Below are 20,246 nucleotides of genomic sequence, written 5' to 3'. Positions count from 1 at the left end.
TAAGCAGCTATCTATCATAGGAAAAATATATGTGTGTATGTATGTCCAGCATTAGCACATCTTCTTTCTTGATTAAACAGCAACAGCTACCATTAAATTCCTGTTGGTGTGATCCTCATTGCCTTTTGTATGGGGGTCCAAGCCACATATAAATTAAAATAATGATGCAAGGAACTCCAGCTACAAAGGCTTATTTTCTTTCTGCACAACTAACCCCCCAATATCAATATTTTTCTCCATTCGCAATACACCCAATTAGTGAGCACTTCTCTAATCTTTACAATTTTGAGAAGCTTTAGGCAGAGAAACCCAAAGTAAAGAGGCTGATAGAGCTGGTATTGTTACAGAAAAGAGCAAGAGCTAATATATACAGTAGAGCTGCATTATACAGATTACTTTGGCATAAGACAATGATTTTTGCAGCTGTTTTCTGGAAGTAATTGAGTAGCTATACATATAAGGTATAACTCAGTGCAATTGCTTTGGTTAGGAAGGAGAGGTGAGTGCCACTGGAAGTGAAAGTTCTCATTTGCCAAAAGTATGATTTGAAGTTATACTTCATTAGACTAATGGTGAAAATGAAATTACAGTGTTTAAAACTCTGCAGTTATTTTAAATTGCAAGACAGTAACCTTACTATAAAGGCTAATCTGGGCACACAGGTAACACAAGACACTTCACAGTTACCTATAACTGCTACATAGATGGACACGCATGCAACTTACATGCAAGATTTAAAGTACATAACTAGCAGCCACATACAAGAATAACAGACATTTGAGTTAAAAGATGCAATTATTTTAAGTCACTGTTGGGATTTTGTTGTTGTAACAAGCTTAGTCTAAAACTTGGGACTTTCTTCTCCCAAAGGTTCATGTATGCCTGCATAAGTAACCCTACCGATAGCGTCACACAGGCAAGCTCAAAAGTGTCACCAGACACACGCACAGCATGAGAGATCAGTAAAAGATCTTCAAGTATTTAAGGAGGAATGAATTGTTTAACTGCTAACAATTTCAGAATTGAATTCCCTCCAGGAAGCGAGTACACACCCTAAACAAGACCATAACCAGTGTTACACAACTGACGGGTTACGTGCGACACGTTGTAACAAAGCCGTCAGCATTTTTTGTCAAGCATTTATAGCACAAGAAAAGTGTTTGCAGAACTACCTAGTTCAGCCTGTAGAGATATGACAACATTGTCTGTACCTCTGTATCATCATCACATCTGCAACTGGATGCTATAATCCCTTGCAATAACACAATCCAAATTCTTGAAAAATCCTCCTGTGTGTTCCCTAAAGGAAAAATGAAATTATGGAAACATCTCTTCCACATTAATGATACCAGCTTACATATAGGTAAAAGTAAAGAGGGAAAGAATAAGCAGTAACAAATGTAAATTTATTTCACTCTCTGATGATAGCAGCTCTTTACTCAGGCAGATAAGCATCCTTGCTTCTCCTGAGCTGTAGATCAAAGTCTGCATTAAAATGCAGTATCAAATGGTGTTTCCTTTCCTCTTTTAAAGAAGAGATCGGTAGAAATGGTGGGCAGGGAACACTAGCTAGCTGAGGATATTTTGGTCTGAGATCTACAACTTTATACCATTAGAAGTAAAACAGTTAGCAGGAAACACAGAAAAGGGCAGATAAAAAGCCAAGGTGTTAAAAAGAACAGCTTGTCTCTCTCCATACTCAGGATACTTTTAAATTGCGTATTACCCAAATTCTCAAATCAAGTATCTGGGCTATTAAGGAGACACCTGTGTGGATATTAACTATCAAAAAATTAAGTCATAAATGAAGTAGACTTGGATACAAGAGAAAAAAGTCCCCATCTCAATACAATATTCACTAATAGTAGATGAAGGCATTAGGATTAATTTGGATAAATAATTGGATACCTTCCAAAAATGTCATGAAACAGCTGACAGCTCAGAGATCTTAAATCTGTTGTAGACTCTGTTACAAGGGCCAGTTACATCAACTTGTATCACTTTTCTAACTCCTTCTCTATCCAGTTTTACATAAAAGGCCAAGAAATCAGTCCTGAGGAATCATCTTTCCTCTCCTTTTTTCATGAAATTATTATATTATCTAGTTCATGTTATTAAATTTACTTCATTTCTGAATCCTTCTCCATCCTCAAGGTAATAAACCAAGGATTTTTCACATAAACTTTATCAATCTCCATTGAAAATGGGTGAGCTAGGCACTCCCAGAATGCTGCAAATCACATAATGGAAATGCACTCCAGTTAACTTTCTATAATGATATCTTATTTAGAAAATTTAGACTTCAGTTAAAATGTGAATCAGACAGAGTTAAAATACCATTTGTGGTGAAATTGTTCAGCGAAATATAAGAGTGCAGGACACTAAACAGAAGAGATCTAGTTGTTATGTTAAGTTCTATCTATCTGTGTTATTCTGATTAGTACTAAATACCATTTGAAACAAAAAAAAAAAATATAATATCTGGTGTATTATAAACCACCTTAGTTGGTTATTAAATTCTTATTAGAACCTTTCTTTTTTTAGCTGAGCACTGAAAGGAGTGTTAGAGATTTATGTGAATAACACACATTTTGTGCTAACAGCAATTTTACATTACACTTTCTTACTCCTGTGATTTGCTTAATTTGATTTTAGGGTTGCGAGTCCTAGCACATAAATTGCTCTGATTAGAAAAGGAAAAGAACCCTCCCCCAAAACCTAGTTTTAATTTCTCAAATTGTGCTCTGATCAGTCTTTTAGTGGGAATTTTATGTATGAGTTTCTGCAAGGATGTTGTTTCTCATTTTCCCACACTAAGAAAACTTTTAAATTATAGTTAAGACTATTTGAATTCAAAATGTTGAGACAATTAAAGCATTAATCTATTAGGGCATATGAAATACCTCAATGTCATCAGCTTTATACAGGATCTCATTTCCTGAAGCTATAAATATCAAAAAATAGGTGAGCAAATAATTTATGGGCCATTTGGGCACCACATGGAGACTGAGTGCCCCAGGGGAGTGCTTGAGGAATTCTGTGTGGAGCTTCATAGCAAAGACGGGAGCATATAAATTGTTATGCCTGAGTCTACGCACGTGGGAAGAAGATAACTCCAGCTGTTCAGCCAAAAAATGTTTGTAAAATGAGATGCATTTCTTTGCACCATTGTACATCCATACTCAAGAAATTTTAACTGTTTTCAGTCTAAGAAGAAAGAGTCCCTGACTCCAGACAACAGTTACCTTGAGAATTTTCTTTCAACATAGTTTACCCGAAGATTTCTTGTGGTGGGAAAACCGTTTGCATACACAGTCCAACAAACTTCCATTGCCCCTCAGTTTTCACCTCAAGTTGTGCCAGGGGCACCTACTTTGCACAAGCCACTTTCTCCTCCATTCCCTAAAGCAACATGAACTCCAGTGACAGACACTCATGTGAGTTAAAGAAATGCAAACTTACATAGTCATTAGAAAGGCTGCCCAAAGTTATCTCCCTTAACTACCTACTCCACATTGCTGCTGTTTTAGGAAAATTTGTTACTTATTTTTGGACTGTTGCCCACATGTGTTTTAGTTCAGACCCTCCCAAAACTTTGTGGAAGAGAAACTTCCACCAAGAACAAGCAAAAAGCAAGAGTTTCCTGAAAATAAGCCACAGTGATAATTAATCCCAATTATTCCACTTTACTACGCTCATGCTCCTATGTACCCTCAATACACTGAAAGAAGTGTAGCTTACTGTTCCTACAGTACAAGGGGTAGGATTCTGCCCAGAGGCTGTTAAAATAAAGCAGCTCAGTCAGTAAATTTCTACCTTTCCTTGCCTTATAGTAACTACTTTGTGGGCCTATGTTCTTAAGAACACACTTCTGCTCTTTGCAATGCATTATTTGGTTACAAGATATTGAGACTGAGAGCTATGGGTGAGATATCTTAAAAAGAAAATAAATATTGCTGCTTCTGATTATTTCCAGTCAAGTGATACAATCTGATGGCATCACGTCTAATCCAAAGGCTAAAACTCCTTCTAAGCCAATGTTTTGAATATTGAGCATAGAATAGGATAGACAAAGACAACGTTAAGTCCTCAGTATCCTCATACCACCTATACCTGCCCATACTATAGGTTTTATCTGTTTTGTTTATGCTAGGTTGTTAAAAAATGTTTAGTTATAGTAGCTTAGAGGGGAAATGGCAATATTTCAACTGATTATATTTGGGTTTATTGGTAGGGCTGGACACTTGCATCATATCAATGACAAAATACTTCAGAAATGTTGCTGCAAATGCTGTCTTTCAGCACTATTATGAGCTGGGTTAAGCCAGTTGTGTGAACAAAGTCAGAGCTGAAGAAGTGCATAACAGTTCTCTTAAATATGAAAAGCAAAGAGATTTTTAAAAAGCTGTCCAAACTTCACTCAAATGTTTCTGATTACCCTAACACACCATATGCTATGGTTCCCAGCTTTTCCCATTATATCTCTAGCTGCTTGAAATCTCTAGAAGAACCTCCTCAATATCATTTTTTTCCCCAGAAACTTGATCCCATTTCTGATTCAAACACAAATTAGATTAAATCAATAAATAACCATCCCCCAAATACATAGATACACTCAATCTATTGCACAAAACCAAATAAATCAATCTGTACTCTACCTATAATTTCAGTTTACCAGTTATGTTCCCTAATCACCCGCAAGTCATGGCACCGTTATTTGCTTACTGTCGTCTTCTTGTGCTACCTGAAACCCTTCATTAAAAAAAGAAAAAAAAAAAACTAGTTCAGGACCAATTATCCTGCATGAAATTCTAATTTTCCACTTTTTACTTTTTCCTCCAATTAAGGCCAGACAAAACAATCATCTCCACAGCTGGGGAAGGTTAGCAACAGCTCTTGCAAATCTTGGCAGTACCATTCTGCCATTCTGAGCACTGGCCAGAGGTGCCATCAACTGCAAGCAAGTTCCTCTTTCCCCTGGTGTCTAGTGCGCTGCCTCTCTGGTGCTTCCATCTCCTGCCAGCTGAAAGCAACAGAGACCAACCATCACACTTAATCCCCAACACCCATATGGTTGGACAAGACACTGGAGCCTGGCCACTGCATTAACCCCATCTTTTAAAGGAATATAGATGGCATGGTACTGTCTCAAATATATACATGGTTCCTATAAACAGTATAGTTACAGGGCAGCATAATGCAAATGAGTTCCCAGACTCATTTTCTTGAGCTACACGTAGACATGAATTTCATAAACAATAACAGATGAAAGAAAAAAATTAAGTTCAGTGGAAAACTGACGGCAATTCAGTTCTTTTAACGTTAAACCACCACCCAGTCAGCAAAATTGCCAACCGCCACCTCCTGTAGTCATCAGTAAAGTCCCCAAGTTGGGAGAAGAGACTACCAGTGGACTGTGTAAACTACAACTGTCAAACGACAGCAAGTGCTAGCAGCTGCAGAGAACAACCCTGCAATTTTAAAACACATAATTAAAACCAGGAGTCATTACCAGTCTGATGGCTGTACAATGACTCATGTGAAATCAGCTTACAGTCCAAGCTCAGTTCCTAAGCACCAGCAGTCCTGCAACTCCTGTCAGGATCGTGAAGGTCTGGGCAGGAGCCAGAGCCCTGCAATCCCATGCATAGCCTCTGCAGGCTGGGGGACAGGCAGCTCGAGCTCCATGTGTAGGCATTAGCACTGACAGCCTGCGACTGCGGGAAGAAAACTCTCACCTAACTGTTCTTGCTTTGCTGCTCACACTGGAGCTAAAATCACTTCAAATAATTTTTTTAAGAAATTACTGTACCGAAACGACTACTTAAGAAATTACTGAAATGACTACTTCTGTCAGCAAGTGACTGCCTGCAGGGGCCAGCTTGCAAAAACAGGGCCTTTGTTTCTTGTCATTATACATACTGCTAGGCCAACTCTTCTGACAACTTAGCAGTAAACTTTGAGAAATGTAAAGGTATCACATTGCATACACTTAAAACTAAAGTATGTTTTTATGTAAACTCCTGGGTGTAAGTATATAATCTGTAGCCCTCATAGAAGCACTAAGAAAGCAGAGTGACTGAGAAATATTGCTCCTCAGCACAGCACTGCCTTGAGCGGTTTGGGGTTTTTTTTGTTTTTAATCACTATGCTGTGCTTAACTGACAACATAGCAGCTAGACAAGAAGCAAAATCATGAGACCACTTGGTTTTGGCTATGTGCCCTACTTCTTAGCCAATATGCTCTATCAGTGGGTATTTTTATCCCTCCTACCCAATGTGTTCAGCTATGCTAGCAAGGTAAGTATTGTACAGCACATCCTGGAAGAAATAAGACAGAGCTCTTAAGCTCTCTTGCACTAGTTATTTGTTAGCCTCTAGGGCTAGATAAAATTAAAAGACCCAATTTAATTTTCAGGAAAAGAAAGTTACCATTATTTAGTTATTTTTGTGTACTAGGCACTTTCCTAAAATGATGGAAGGAGATGAACATTTCAGCAACTCTACCTCAGGCTTTCCAACACCATCCTCAAAGATTTAACTTTCCAATAATCTCTTTTTAAATATGAAAACTGAATGACAGACTTGAAACCAAAGAGAGACACAAAAGTAATCAACATTTAGTTTGGTAGATCACCACACCAAGAATCCATTTTGTCTGTGTTTTTCCCGTAAAAGAACTGAAGCCAGCTGAACAATAGTAATATTCCAGATGGCTGTAGAAAGTCCTTCATCTTTTTCAACAAAATGTTAATCATGATCCAAAAGGCAGGAAAGTGATTTTGATGGACATGCATGTCTTTCTGCAATCTGACTCTTCTTACAAAACGGAAGAAGTAAAGCAATCTCGTTTACTAAGAAATCTGAGTCTAGGATGCAATTTAGAAGATTAGAATAAGGAAACATATAATCGACCGGACTAGTAATTAGAAATGATTTATTGCTTTCCATTGTTAAGCCTATTATTAAGATAGAATATTTTCCTACACTTACTACTCCTAACTTACATAAAGCTTTAATTATTTATATCCTTTGTTTTTTACAAAGACTTCAAGACAACTGTTTTAATAACTTCCATTTAACTAAGAAACAAAGCACTTTTAGCTGTATTTGCTCACGAAAAATATTTAATGAAGCTAGCAACTACCAAGGAATTTGAAAAACTAAACTTTATTCTGCAGTGAAAAACAACCAGCTGTTATCTTTGTGTCTGCATTTTCTGTACTACCAAACAAAAGTGTTTCACAAAATGACCATCCATCTTAGCACACTTTGCCTGCAAAGTTTAATTTTTCCTGACAATTGTCCCAGGGCAAATTTTTTGCCTTAATTTTAAAATTTACTTTTAATGATGTTTACATTTCAGAAGGCTAGATTTTATATATATTGAATTTCTGGTGTCACTTGGATAAATTCATGAAAGGATACAGGCAACAAAATAAAATCAAACACAACCAAAAATAAATACCACAATTCCCTTTTCCTATCCATCATGGTCCCCAACTTGCCATATCCTCTGAGGACAGTAGCATGAAGATCTCATCACATCCTAATCAATTAGGATTTCTCCTCAGCTGGCAAAAAAAAAAAGGAAAAAAAAAAAACCAAAAAGCTGGAGAAGAAAGTATCATCTTCCATTTATTTGGCTGCTTACTAGTTAGGTTAGTCAGAGGCACAAGAGTGTCTATATTCAATTCCTTTCTTACGCAAAAGAGGTTCAAGTCTATATCACTTACCTTTTGACAGTCTTAACCTCTCCTTAGTCCTAAGAACCATCAACTGAAGAGTAGCTGTCAAAGCTAAGCAATGCTACAAGAAATAATTAAATGTTCAACAGGTTAAGGTAAGAAAGCAGACACAAGCAGAATTCTCTATGTAACTTTTGTGATAATTTTATTAGTGGTGACACCAATACTAGAAGTCACTGTAGAAGATATTAAATGCTTACCTGAAAACACACCTTTCTCTCAACCCCTAAGATTTTCTATGAAGTATCTGAGACCTAATTCACAACTTTTTTTTCTCAAGTTTATGTCAGCACAACTTCTTCAGTTTCAACTGGACCAATCTCATACCTACTTTTTCCAGCAAGAGTCACGACAGCTCCATCAGTACAATAGCAGGTATTTTCCACTTTTGCACAATAGTAATTTTCTACTTTCTGAATGGTAGCATAGTAGCTCTGCTGTTTAAAATACCATCTCTGTGATGCAAGATACCAAGGTCTGCCCATTATATACTCCATAAGAGAGGGGTTTGTGTTAAACCATTTGAACAATAAGCGCTACCTGTTACTGAATTGCCATTCCTTTCTGCTTAAATTTCCGTTAGTTTATTGGCCTGTAATGAGTGGCTGAAATAAAAAGTGGCAGTAGTAAAAGCACGATACCACGCTTGAACACACATTCTCCACTATTTTATCTGTCTAGAATAACTTCTAGAAATGAAAACACTTATTTCCTTTGTCACAAGTAATCACACATATGAGAAAACTTAGTTCTTTAAGAGTAATTTTTCCTTTTTCCTTGTCATTTTTGTCTTTTATTGATGCAAGAATGCTGAAAATCAGTGTCATTTACAGTGCAATATCAAATTGATGCATTTTATTTCTGGTTACATCCTGCCAATTTCTATACATTTTTCAGGCAGATTCTCTTTCAGAGGACTTCAGGAACTTCACAGTAAAATGCTGCTTTGGTTTACGGTCAAGTAGGCATCTTTAAAGGTGTCTTTCAAATCAGTATTTCAAATCAGTTTAGGAAATTTATTTATTGAAACTCATTTCCCCCCAGTCACCTGCTTGCAGAAATTCATTTTCTTGGTCAGCCCCATGGCTTTCTGGGCATCATATCACTTCTCTTGTTTACTGTCAGCTCAATTCAGTCAAGTTCTGCTTCAACCTCACATACTGAAGTTGAGAGCAGTTAAGATCTTCCAAACGTTACCTACTTATTCTCTAGATACTGTTTGGAGCAGCTCATGTTTGACTTTTGACACAGCAAACAGAGAGGTCAGAGATGACTGCAGCTTGAACACATAGATCTATGTGTCTGACACAAATGGTGACTGTTTCAGAGATACATGTCACAATCACCTCTTTCCAACTATGCTCCTCCTGCTATTCCCTGCTTCTACACTTTCAGTTTAGAGTCAGACAAAGTATGATTGCAACAGGAAGTATCATCAAACTTGTGTAAGGCAAGATCTCAATACTTCATGGAGATAAGATGACTACACCTAAAGTAATTACAGGATGCAGTGATTAATTTAACTGTTAATTTACAGTCTGAAAATTAGATAAAATATACCATAATACCATTCCAGATCAGTACAGAATTTCAAGATTCTTACAATTCATTTTAAATAAATAAAGCTCTATCATAACAGGTAAAAATACATTTTTTCTATTGTTCCCATTTAGGTCTCACAAAACAAAGCACTCTGAGTTTTATGTAAATAAAAAATAAAAATAATGTGTAAAATTATCAGAAGAGGCAGTTGGTGTTGTTTTGTTTGGTTTTTTTTTTTGGTTTGGTTTCTTTTTTTAGAAAAACTTACATTGATAGAAAACAGCCAGTCCCCTCTCAGGACCAGATAAAAGAATGTGAAGCTCAAAAGTTCATGATTTTTTCAATCATGTCAGCTGTTCTAATTAAAAATTACTACTTCTCCCTACAAACCCAGCATCTCTGGTCTTGCACCTTGGGGTACATAACACATATGATTACCATACATGTATGTTCTAACCTTGTAATACCATCTCTTCCCAATGGTCCCAAACTCCCACAGCATGACTCACCAGTCTGAGTTGCTGTGAGATTGCTTACCCACCTCTCACAATAAATCTCACTTTCCCACTTACAGACACAACATCCCTGTAGCAATCACAAAATTATGAGGATGAACTAATACCAGCAGAAATAGTAGCATCTGGGATTAGCATGGGACAGCACTACATGAAATGTCCTTTTGTATGAAGATCTCCATCAATTCTCAGGATTGAAACATCAACTCTGTGTCTAGAGGGGAAAAATTTCATTCCTTACATCTTGGCATTATAGAGTTCGTAAACAGAGTGGTAAAAATGTGAAATACAATAAAAGTGCTCCTCACCAGCTGTATTTCATGGCCTAAATGATTCCAGGATTATCAAAATCAGTAAGGAATTTATTAATTTGAAAACCTTCCTGTCATTCCTTACATGAACATAAACACAGAGCCTTTCAGCATAGCCTTTTCCGTATTAAGGATTTGACAATGTACTCAAAATTTTACCAGAAAATATCCAACAATGTTTAGACAATGTTCAGACTAGCTTGGTAAAATTAAGTAAACACTTAAATTCTATTCTCCACAGATGAATGCATATTTTCATAGATAACCCCATTATTTTGAATTTGCAGATATAGAAGCGTTCAAAAAATTATACCTCTGTTTTTAACCAGTAATTATTTCTAGGTAATATCTCTATGCTACTGCACTACAATTAAATAATAATAAAAGGTAATTATCCTAGTATTGAATGCCAGAAGGTTACATTTCTCTTTTCCAACCTCAAATATGCTATGCATTGTTTGTAAATGTAAAGCTCTCAATTCCAGTTAAGATAATCTACTTATTTCTGGGGCATCTTGGACCAATATTTTTGTACAGCTTATGTGAAGAACAGCATTCAAAACTGAACTTGTGTGTACCTCAATCCAGTAAAACTCTTAACTAGAATCATAGAATGGTTTGGGTTGGAAAGGACTTTAAGATCATTTAGTTCCAACCCCCCTGCCATGGGCAGGGACAACTCACACTAAACCATGTCACCCAAGGCTTTGTCCAGCTTGGCCTTGAACACCGCCAGGGACGGAGCATTTGCCACTTCTTTGGGCAACCCTTTCCAGTGCCTCACCACCCTCACAGTAAAGAACTTCTTCTTTATATCTAACTGAACTCCTCTGTTTAAGTCTGAACCCGTTACCCCTTGTCCTGTCACTACAGTCCCTAATAAAGAGTCCCTCTCCAGCATCCTTGCAGGCCCCCTTCAAATACTGGAAAGTTGCTATGAGGTCTCCAGGCTGGACAGCCCCAACTTTCTCATCCTGTCTTCATACAGCAGGCATTAGAGTCCTCTTATCATCCTCATGGCCCTCCTCTGAACTTGCTCCAACAGCTCCATGTCCTACTTACATTGAAGACACCAGAACTGCTGACAGTGCTTCAAGTGGGGTCTCACAAGAGCAGAGTATAGAGCCAGGATCACCTCCTTTGACAGGGTGGTCAGGCTTCTTTTGATTCAGAGCAGGATATGGTTGGCTTTCTGGGCTGCAAGTGCACACTGCCGGCTCATGTTCATTTTCTCATCGACCAGCACCCCCAGGTCCTTCTCTGCAGGGCTGCTCTGAATCTCTTCTCCAATTAGGATTTCCCACGAGATTTTTATGAGGTTCAGCTAACAAAAAATTTTAGAACATTCTATTATTACTAGAAATACAAAATATTAACACTTTCCACTTTCTGCAAGCAGTTATTATATGTTATTGCAAAGCCAAGAAAGGAGAATATAAAAATATCTGAAAGTGTAAATGCGTAACTATGAAAAAGTGAGCACAATGTTGAGAAAGGGCAAGGCCGTAAAAGATTTGTGTCATGAATTAATGCATTCATTAAATAAAGTAACTTGAACTTTTACAAAGATTTTCTTGAGAATGTTATATCTGTATCAATATCTCATTTGTAATTTCTCACAAGCAGACAGGTTTACTGTTTGCCAGGAAAGCACGGATGTTTTACAAGTCCAATCTTCGAGTTTAGGAAAGGCTATGCTGGTTGCTCTTCACTGTGAGTTTACCTGCATTAGCACTCTAGGCAACTGGTTAACCCAATCTCATACAAGATAAAATGTGTTAGTGTAGTTAAGCAGCAGAAGCAGAACTATACACCAACTGCTCAATAAGAGAGTAATCATTGCTGTTAGAGAACTACCTTGTGCATTTTCCAACACTGGCAGGCTACAAGCCATCGCTGTCAGAATGACTTTTCTCCTGGGTGGCTGGCTGCTGGTGGTTCAGTACAGATTCCCCTTTTTTGACAAATGACAACTGCTCCAGCTGTGATTCTCTTTCTGTTCATTTTCTTTTAGAGGGGGCTCTATTCCCAGTGCTCTAATGCAATTCAGCTTCATATAACCAGTCTGGTTATACTTCTTCTACAGATTGCAATTATATTTCTAAGCTATTCTTTGTGTTGCTATGAGAATCAAACAAAAGGGAAAAAAAATTAAAGTTTCAATGAAGAAAATTTCCATAATATGTGGTGGCTGTCACAATCTTGCTGATAGAAATAATTACTCCTGCTGTAACTATACTAAATTGCTAAGAAATGTGGATAAAAAACTTACCCATCTGTGCAAAGTTCTTTCATAAATGCATACAAAAAAAAAAAGAGCTAAATACAGAGATTAGTATACTCCAGGATGCACAGCAGGACAAAGATCCCAAGGTGACAGGCCTCTGTTAGCTCAGTTCCTGAGGTGAGGAAGCTATTACCTCCCCTTTTAGCAGCAGTGGGGAAGGCTGCATAGGATAAATTGTGATTTTGGGTAACTTTGTGTTTGGTCTTCACGTGCTCCACTAGATTATGCATGCTAATTCTCATTTCTGGCTCATAAACTGGCAGTATCAAAAAAAAAAACAAAAGTGCAAGCTGCTGTAGCATGAGCTAATGATATTTTTCTGAGGCACAAGAAAACCTCATCATCCATACATAACAGACATTGCTTACAGACAAAACACTTTGCTGTCATGGCTGCACTGGTGAATTGGAAAGAAAAAAAAAAGAATAATTAAAGACCATTTCCAGGGATGATGTGGTTCTGCTCTTACCCACAGAACAATTCAATTTATTACCAGGTGCGTCTCTCCGATCACCAGCACTTTAGGGTTCAGCTACTACAATACAGAGACCTCAGCCTGGGTAGAAGCACCTGAGCGCTGCTGAGTTTGCTGTTTCAGGTTTCAACAGCAGAGCTTGAAACCTGCCTCAAAGCAAAGCAAATGAGCAACTGGTCAGCAGCTCTTACAGAACTTTTTGAGCAAACCTGAATCTAGGTAAAGAATTAAATGCTAGTTTGTGGTAATCGCTGGCAGTGTCTATATGGACATGTAAGGGAGTGTTACAGGGTGTTCATAAAGACATACCAGCCAGAAAGCACTGCAAAAAAAAATAACAGTAGAGAGTGCTATTGTAGATCTGTTCTGTTGCTAAGACCTAATCAAAGTACGACCCACTCTTAAACTACCCTATAACAACAGATTTGCCAAGTTGGAGACTGTACCCAAAATTAGTAGGAAACTTTCAGATTGACAATGTAAAAGGTTACATGCAGTCTATTATGAAAAATTCTGTACCTATCTGAGCAAAATTACCTTCCCTGCTCAGTGCAAAATCATAATCTACTAATAGGGTACAACACTGCTCACTAGGGCAAACCATTCCCATTCTCCCACCACGCCTGACTGCTTCTGGTGAGCATTCCACCCTTCACAGCTACACTGGCAAAGAAACAGTCTTCGAAATATCTTTCAGTAGAAAAGAAAGTTTGAACAACAAACTAGATTGCCTAAGGGTGGAATTGCACCTGCAGCCCAAAGCAACTTGAGCCCAACAGCGCTATAAACTCTTCATCCAGGAAAAGTAATGCTAAAAAACTACCCTGCAGCAAATTCACTGGTAGGCTAAGCTAACAGCTCCGGGGCTGCTATCTCCAGACACCCATAACTAACGTGGTGCTTATTGATTCACACTACAGTCCCTTTATTATAATTTGAAGTTCTTAAATACTAGCTTAGCGTATCATCATAACCATCAGAAATAACAAAATCATTCTGCACAAAGCATTTAACGACTAATCACAATCAACTGTGGAGGACCAGAGCATCCAGTTGTAAACCTAGTAATTCACCTCAATACACATCCCCCTCCTTTCCTTCCTTAAAAACACCCCTGGAAATACAGGTCGAAAGGAACACAGGCTATTAATCACTTCCCACAAAGCTACCAAGAGATACCCACATTTTTCTTAGCAGAGAAGACCCAAAGCACCTGTGTGAGAAGAAATACTGCCAGTAAACATTTTCTACTGTCACTGCACCCTCACCAGCTCCTTAACAGCTGTCAGATAAATGCATTCACAGAGTCTGTTGGGTTTTCTGCATGAGCTAAAAGCATCCCAAATATCCAGTGCAGCACTTGAACCATTATGTTAACTTCCTTGAAGCCGAATGTTCACGTTTAGGCAGGGAAAAACAGCACAGAGTCACAGAATCATAGAATACCAGGTCGGAAGGAACCTCAAGGAGCAGTTAGTTTCAAATTATTTGAAATAATAAGAATTATTTGAAATTATTCCTAAATGTAATTTTTTTTTTTACCTTCAATAGATTTCATGGCTCTATGTTTTCTTACTTGAAAAATTGAATATTATAAAGTTTAGAAACTTTTCCATTTTAAAATACGCAAAAATAATTTTTGTGTGTCTTCTGAATTCATTCTTTTCACTTAGAACTGAAAAATGTAAATCAAAACAGATGAGGAAGATGGTAATAACTCCTTACAACAATGGCTGTGAGTTTGGACAAACAGTGACTGAATTACAATATACTTGTATCTAAGCCAGAGAGGTTGTGATTCAGAAGGAATTCCTTAATTTCCTCAAAATTAAGAAAAAAAAAAGAGAAAAAAGGTTGCAAAACAACCTAATAACTACAAAAGAGTGGAACTTCTCTTAGGTTAGGGAAGAATTCAAAAGCAGTCACAAGTTTGCAGTAAATGAGAATGTACAAAGAAAAGCATCTGCTCAACTCTGCTTTCAAAAGAAGCTTACTTAGCTGGCTTCCACCCTAACTTTTCACAGCTATTAGATTCATTACATGTATGTTTCTCCAACTGATTTTAATTCCATCATTGTCAACATGAGTTCTTCAAAGCAGTGCCAGAGTTAATGATGACTTTATTGGACCTGTTGGCCACTTTGTGACATCCAGCTGTGTTCTTCCTTTCTAGGGCAATTAAGGGATTTTATGGTGCTGATTCTGAAGATGATACAGCAAGAAGTCACATAACCCAAATCTCCAAGTTGCTCAGGTTGCATTTCAATCCTGTAACTCAGAGGATGCTGCCACCAAGAGTTTTGAAGACATAAATGGAATGCTGACAGCTGTTGTCAGTGAGGACAATGAAAATTGGCAGATTTAGCCAAGTATGAAGCATGACAAATTGCAGGAAAGCAAAAGGAAGGCAGTGCTTCTCTCAATTCAGAAGATGACATTTGCTAGGAAGCTTGTGGGAATTCTTCAGACAGTCTACAAGATGTGCTAAATGTTATTTGCATTATAACAAATCATAAGGTATCGACTGCAAAATCATTTCCCTTTAATGAAGACTCCTCGAGGAAAGAAAAATATCAGAGTCAATTAGAAGACTGAAACTACAAATATGTTGTGTTTTACATATCTCTGAAGCATGAAGAACCTAATAAAGTGCATTTAACAAAAACGAACAGCAAAACTGCTGCAGCTTATTAGATTGGCAGCATTTTTTAGTTTATGGCATGCTTGGGAAGTTTCCCTTCCTCTCTTTACATCTACACTTTCGGTACATTTTCCAAAAACGTGTTATACCCTACAAAAAAAAAAAAAGAAAAAGATATCCTATGTAAGTCTGTTGTTTCTTACCACTGGAGTGGAATAGTCACTTCTTCCCGTAAAGCAACACGACTTCATCGCATAGCTGAAACCATGACTCACATTTGCAGGTCTTTTATTAAACAGGTTTTGTTTTGTCTGTTGGTCATGTTTCAGCTTTCATAATATTTCATTTCAGTTGCTTTAGAATGTGAGTGTAATTCTAATTTTTCATTGCACTGGTGTCAGGTGACAACTGAAAACAAAACAAACAAACCCTCCCCCGTTCAAATTCAAAAAACAAAACAAAACAAAAATCTTTAAGTACTACCTTTCATCCCAAAAGAACTCTGCACGCTGATACTAAAGAAGTTTTAATTTTCTTCCAAAATACTCCTGTCTTTAGGAATATACAACTGCCTTTTAAGTATAAAGGATTAAAGCAACAGTGTATTTCAAAACTCTAAGAGAAACTAGGATGCATCTGAATTTCAGTTACATTTGAAAAGGAGAGCATAAAATTTAGCTAGAGCCCATGATTCTGCTATTATGCATGGAACAAACAGCAATGCAGGACACAGAGTCTGAGGTCCTTGAAGCAGTCTGTCTCACTACATCTGCCTGATCTTTGATATGCAGCCAAAAAAGAAACCTTAAATACAGCCTGTTTCACATCTTGTTAGTCTCCTGGGCACGTGGCCTCCTCAAGGACATCTCATTCACATTTCCAGAGTTGCACCATTATAGCTTTATGGAGACTCACTCAATCTAACTCTAGGCACCTAACTTAGCTCTCCTGTTGATCTCCATGGGCTTCCTTACAGAGAATGGAGAGCAACTAGGTTAACCCTTGAAAAGGTTATTCTGAATAACAGCCTGTCCTAGGTGATGTGGGCTGCTTCTGGAGACACCTGGTTTCACCCCATTTCTACAGAGGAAATCCCAGTGCGACTAGCCACCTACACTAAACGCCTAGCATTGACCATGTAGAGATTGATCACCTCTACTCCCAGCGTCTATGTGCTCCCTTTTCATTCTGTGTTTATTTTTGTTATGCTGCATCAGGAACAATACTATGGTATGATTTACCAAAAAGCACTACCTCAGAAATACCCTGTTTTACTTAATCATTTGACTGTCATGTAACTTGCATAGAGATAATAAAGAAGAACACCATATACCACCACAAACATCCCTTCTCTCTCAAGTTAGGGCTAATAAGTCTTGAACAATACATCCCTCTTCTCAGCCCCGCCATGGCAAGAAGCGACATTTACTGCACACTACGTGACATATTGTCCTGGGTTCAGCAGTAGCAGTCATGTTTCTCCTTCTTGGTAGCTGGTGCAGTGCAGTGTTTTGCCTTTCAGCTCGGGAACAGAGCTGATAACAAGGATGTTTTGGTTTGGCCAAGGACTTTGTGAGCCTCATGCTCTGCCAGGGAGGAGGGGAAGCCAGGAGGAAGCAGAGACAGGACACCTGACCCAAACTGACCAAAGAGGTATTCCATACCACAGCACGTCATGCCCAGGATGCAACTGGGAGTTAGCCGGAAGGGCTGGGGGACTTCAGGGTTGGAGGAGGTATCGGTCGGTGCTTGGTCGGGCTGAGGGGGGCAAGTTATCGGTCGGCTGGTGGTGAGGTGTTGTATTCCCTTGTTATTTCCTTTATCATTATTATCACTGGTGGTAGCAGTAGTGATTTGTGTTATACCTTAGTTACTAAACTGTTCTTATCTCAACCCGTGGGAGTTGCATTCTTTTCGATTCTCCTCTCTGTCCCTCCGGGAGCAGGGGGAGGGCAAGAAGTGGGAGAGTGAGTGAACGAATTACCTGACTGGGTTTAAACCACGACAGTTCTTTTCATTGGCCGGGAAACGAACCCGGGCCACCCGCGTGGCAGGCGAGAATTCTACCACTGAACCACCAATGCAGAAGATGTCTTAGATACCATGCTTTTCTGAACTAAGCAAGTGACCCATAACACCTCAGCTTAGATCATGATATTTACTACAACTTGAAACCAGGTAAATAACTTTGCTCTTAATTTAGACACCTATTCTTTCTTATGAGGTACATTTTCATACACTTAGATCTGGGGGACAGCAGGTACACAAGGGAAAAAAAAAGACATTTTTTTTCTTCTCTTTCACATTTTGTATTAAAATAGTTTAAAATTATTAAGGACCAGCTTTTCTTATTTCTAGTTTAAATTACTCAAACACAGTTTATTTTCTTCTAGTTTAAGTTACTCAAAGCAAGACCATGCACAACAGAGAGAGGAAACTGGGTAGTGTACATAGGAGTCAATGTATGGGTTTCAAAATATTGTTTTAAGTAGTTATGTTTGAGCATATATTTCAGCCCAATGCTCTGCATATATTGGCATTTTTTTTTAAATACAAATTATCACAATGTGTTACACATAGCGCATTATTATTTACATTTGGAGCAGCCTCAAAGTCCAGTCAATAACTCTTGAACCAGATGAAAATTCAAGATGGCTCAATAGGCAGGAAGATACTGAACTCTGATCCAAATCTAGGACATACAGGCCTGCAAGCTGTTCCTGCAAACTAAAAATACCATGTAAATAGACCTGGGCAGTGAAGTGCCAACTCTAACGAGTAGTTAATGTAATTTAACATGAGAGAATGTAGAGTAACGAGCACTGGGACAAAGGCTGAAGAGGAGGAGGAGGTTGCTGAGGAATCATTGGGTTTTGCAAGCATAAGCATGCTTTTAAAACACTTCTGCAAATGAATACTGTGATTTCCCCCACTTGCAATCAGAACCAGAGCAGAGGCAGGGATGCCGTTAGTTTCAGACAGCACCACCAATTCCAGCACTTTTTTCCTCACAAATTTCCCACCTGTTAATCAGGTTGCTTTATTCAAACACACTTCAGTGGAAGATGTTTATGTTGCTTTAAAGAAAAGCTCAAATAATTCCACACTTCTTCGATATAGCAGAAAAATAACAACAGGTTGGCACACCACTGAGCGAGCAGAGGTCAGTGCATTGCAGCAGAATGAAACCAAACCTGTTGTGAGATGGTTGTCAGGCAAGTTAATACAAATCACCCTCTAAACAGTCCCTTCTCCATTTCCCCTGGTCACAGAGACACAACTGCAGACCTCACAGTCTTCAAGGAAGCCACATCCAAAGAGAAAAAAACTTAGAATTCAGACTGTTAATGTTGTATATGTTGTAATTTCTCTACTTGTGAAACTCACTTATAATAGGAGCTCAGCATCACCTAAATTAGATATCATTTCATATCCAACAGCTGTAATCTCTGTGTATCAAGAGAGGAATTCTCTTACTCTGTACAGAAGCAGGAGCTTGATTGTAGTCATGTGGAAAGACCCATCCTTAGAAGTTATCAACAACCTAACAGAGTTTGAGAACATGGTGCAGACCATAATAAATACAACTTGTAGGAATTCTGGAGAAGACTGCTACGAATGCAACCCACACGATGTGCTACATTTTCACCAAAGATAAAAAAATTAAAAATGATACATATAAGTAAATATTTAACAAATTTTCATCTACTTTTCTACTCTTCAAATACTGTTGTTTCCCCAAGAGCCTTAGGCATTTACAAGCTCTGCTGTGCATGAGAAAAAAATTAGAGCAAGACATTCACTATTTTTGATAAAAGAAAGCTAAAAAGCAAATCTAAAATCCCTAATGTTGTGCTCCATGTCAAAAAGGAATACTTTTATCTTTATAAAAAGATTATAACAATAAAAAGAAAATATGCTAACTCCCAATTTCCTCGGCCTTTCAAAGATAAGATGGTGAGAAATAAACTTTTTATAAAAAGTCTTTGCTATGTGTCTAAATTAATATGTGGCCAAGGAGTGCCTTGCTCTCTCTTTGCACTGCTAGAAAATACTCAAGGTTTTGATTTACAATTTATTTTTTAAGAGAAGCGTGAGCTGCAAAGTCCAGCTCTGTATCCTGTCTGAGTTACTGAAAACTGTGTAAAATCTGTTAGCTGCTGCCATCCTGGAAGTGACAGTGGTAAGTCCCAGTCCAAGGCAGATGGGATAAATCTTACAACTTCAGCTTCCTCTGCTGAGATGAGTCCTTCATTGGTAGGGAGAAACAAAACTACTTCTGTGTCTCATTAACACCTCCCACTCTCAAGGATAAGATTTGCCATCTTTAATCAGTTATTATTTTCTAGGGAATTCTCTTCCCCATTTTTTTTTCTATGCTTTATACTATTGAATTCATTGCCAAAAAGCAATGGAAACCAGGGAAACTACTCTGACAAACATTTGGTTAAAAACAAAAAAAAAAAAAAAAAGAAGGCTGTGAAAAAAAAACACACCTTCTCACAGCATAAAAGCACAGCAGCGTGATTTCGGAGTGTTTGGCTTCTCAAATGTGTACTAAATGTGTACTAAAGCTTTCTTGAAACAAACCGTATTTATCAGAAATAAAATACTTTCAAAACTCACTTTGCCTTCTTCCTCCTCTGTTTCTTTACTAACACTGGCACACTGAACGTCCTCATACTGTCAGACATCTTCCTTCTCCCTTTGATCATAACAACACAAGG

At 38.0% G+C, this 20,246-nt stretch overlaps 1 protein-coding gene and 1 non-coding gene across 2 annotated transcripts in view; both read right to left on the bottom strand.

The window, feature by feature from the left end:
- BCHE (butyrylcholinesterase) overlaps nt 1-20,246 on the bottom strand; it is a 407,570-nt gene that overhangs the window by 353,895 nt on the left and 33,429 nt on the right. The window lies entirely within an intron of this gene.
- On the bottom strand, nt 17,533-17,603 carry TRNAG-GCC (transfer RNA glycine (anticodon GCC)). Its single transcript has one exon. It is a non-coding gene; the product is annotated as a tRNA-Gly (tRNA).

This window comes from Pezoporus flaviventris, unplaced genomic scaffold, assembly GCF_033815535.1.
Source record: "Pezoporus flaviventris isolate CSIRO_AGI_PZ_B2104156 unplaced genomic scaffold, CSIRO_AGI_Pfla_v1 ptg000013l, whole genome shotgun sequence".
NCBI classification, from domain to species: domain Eukaryota; kingdom Metazoa; phylum Chordata; class Aves; order Psittaciformes; family Psittacidae; genus Pezoporus; species Pezoporus flaviventris.
This window is presented reverse-complemented; position numbering and strand designations above follow the sequence as displayed.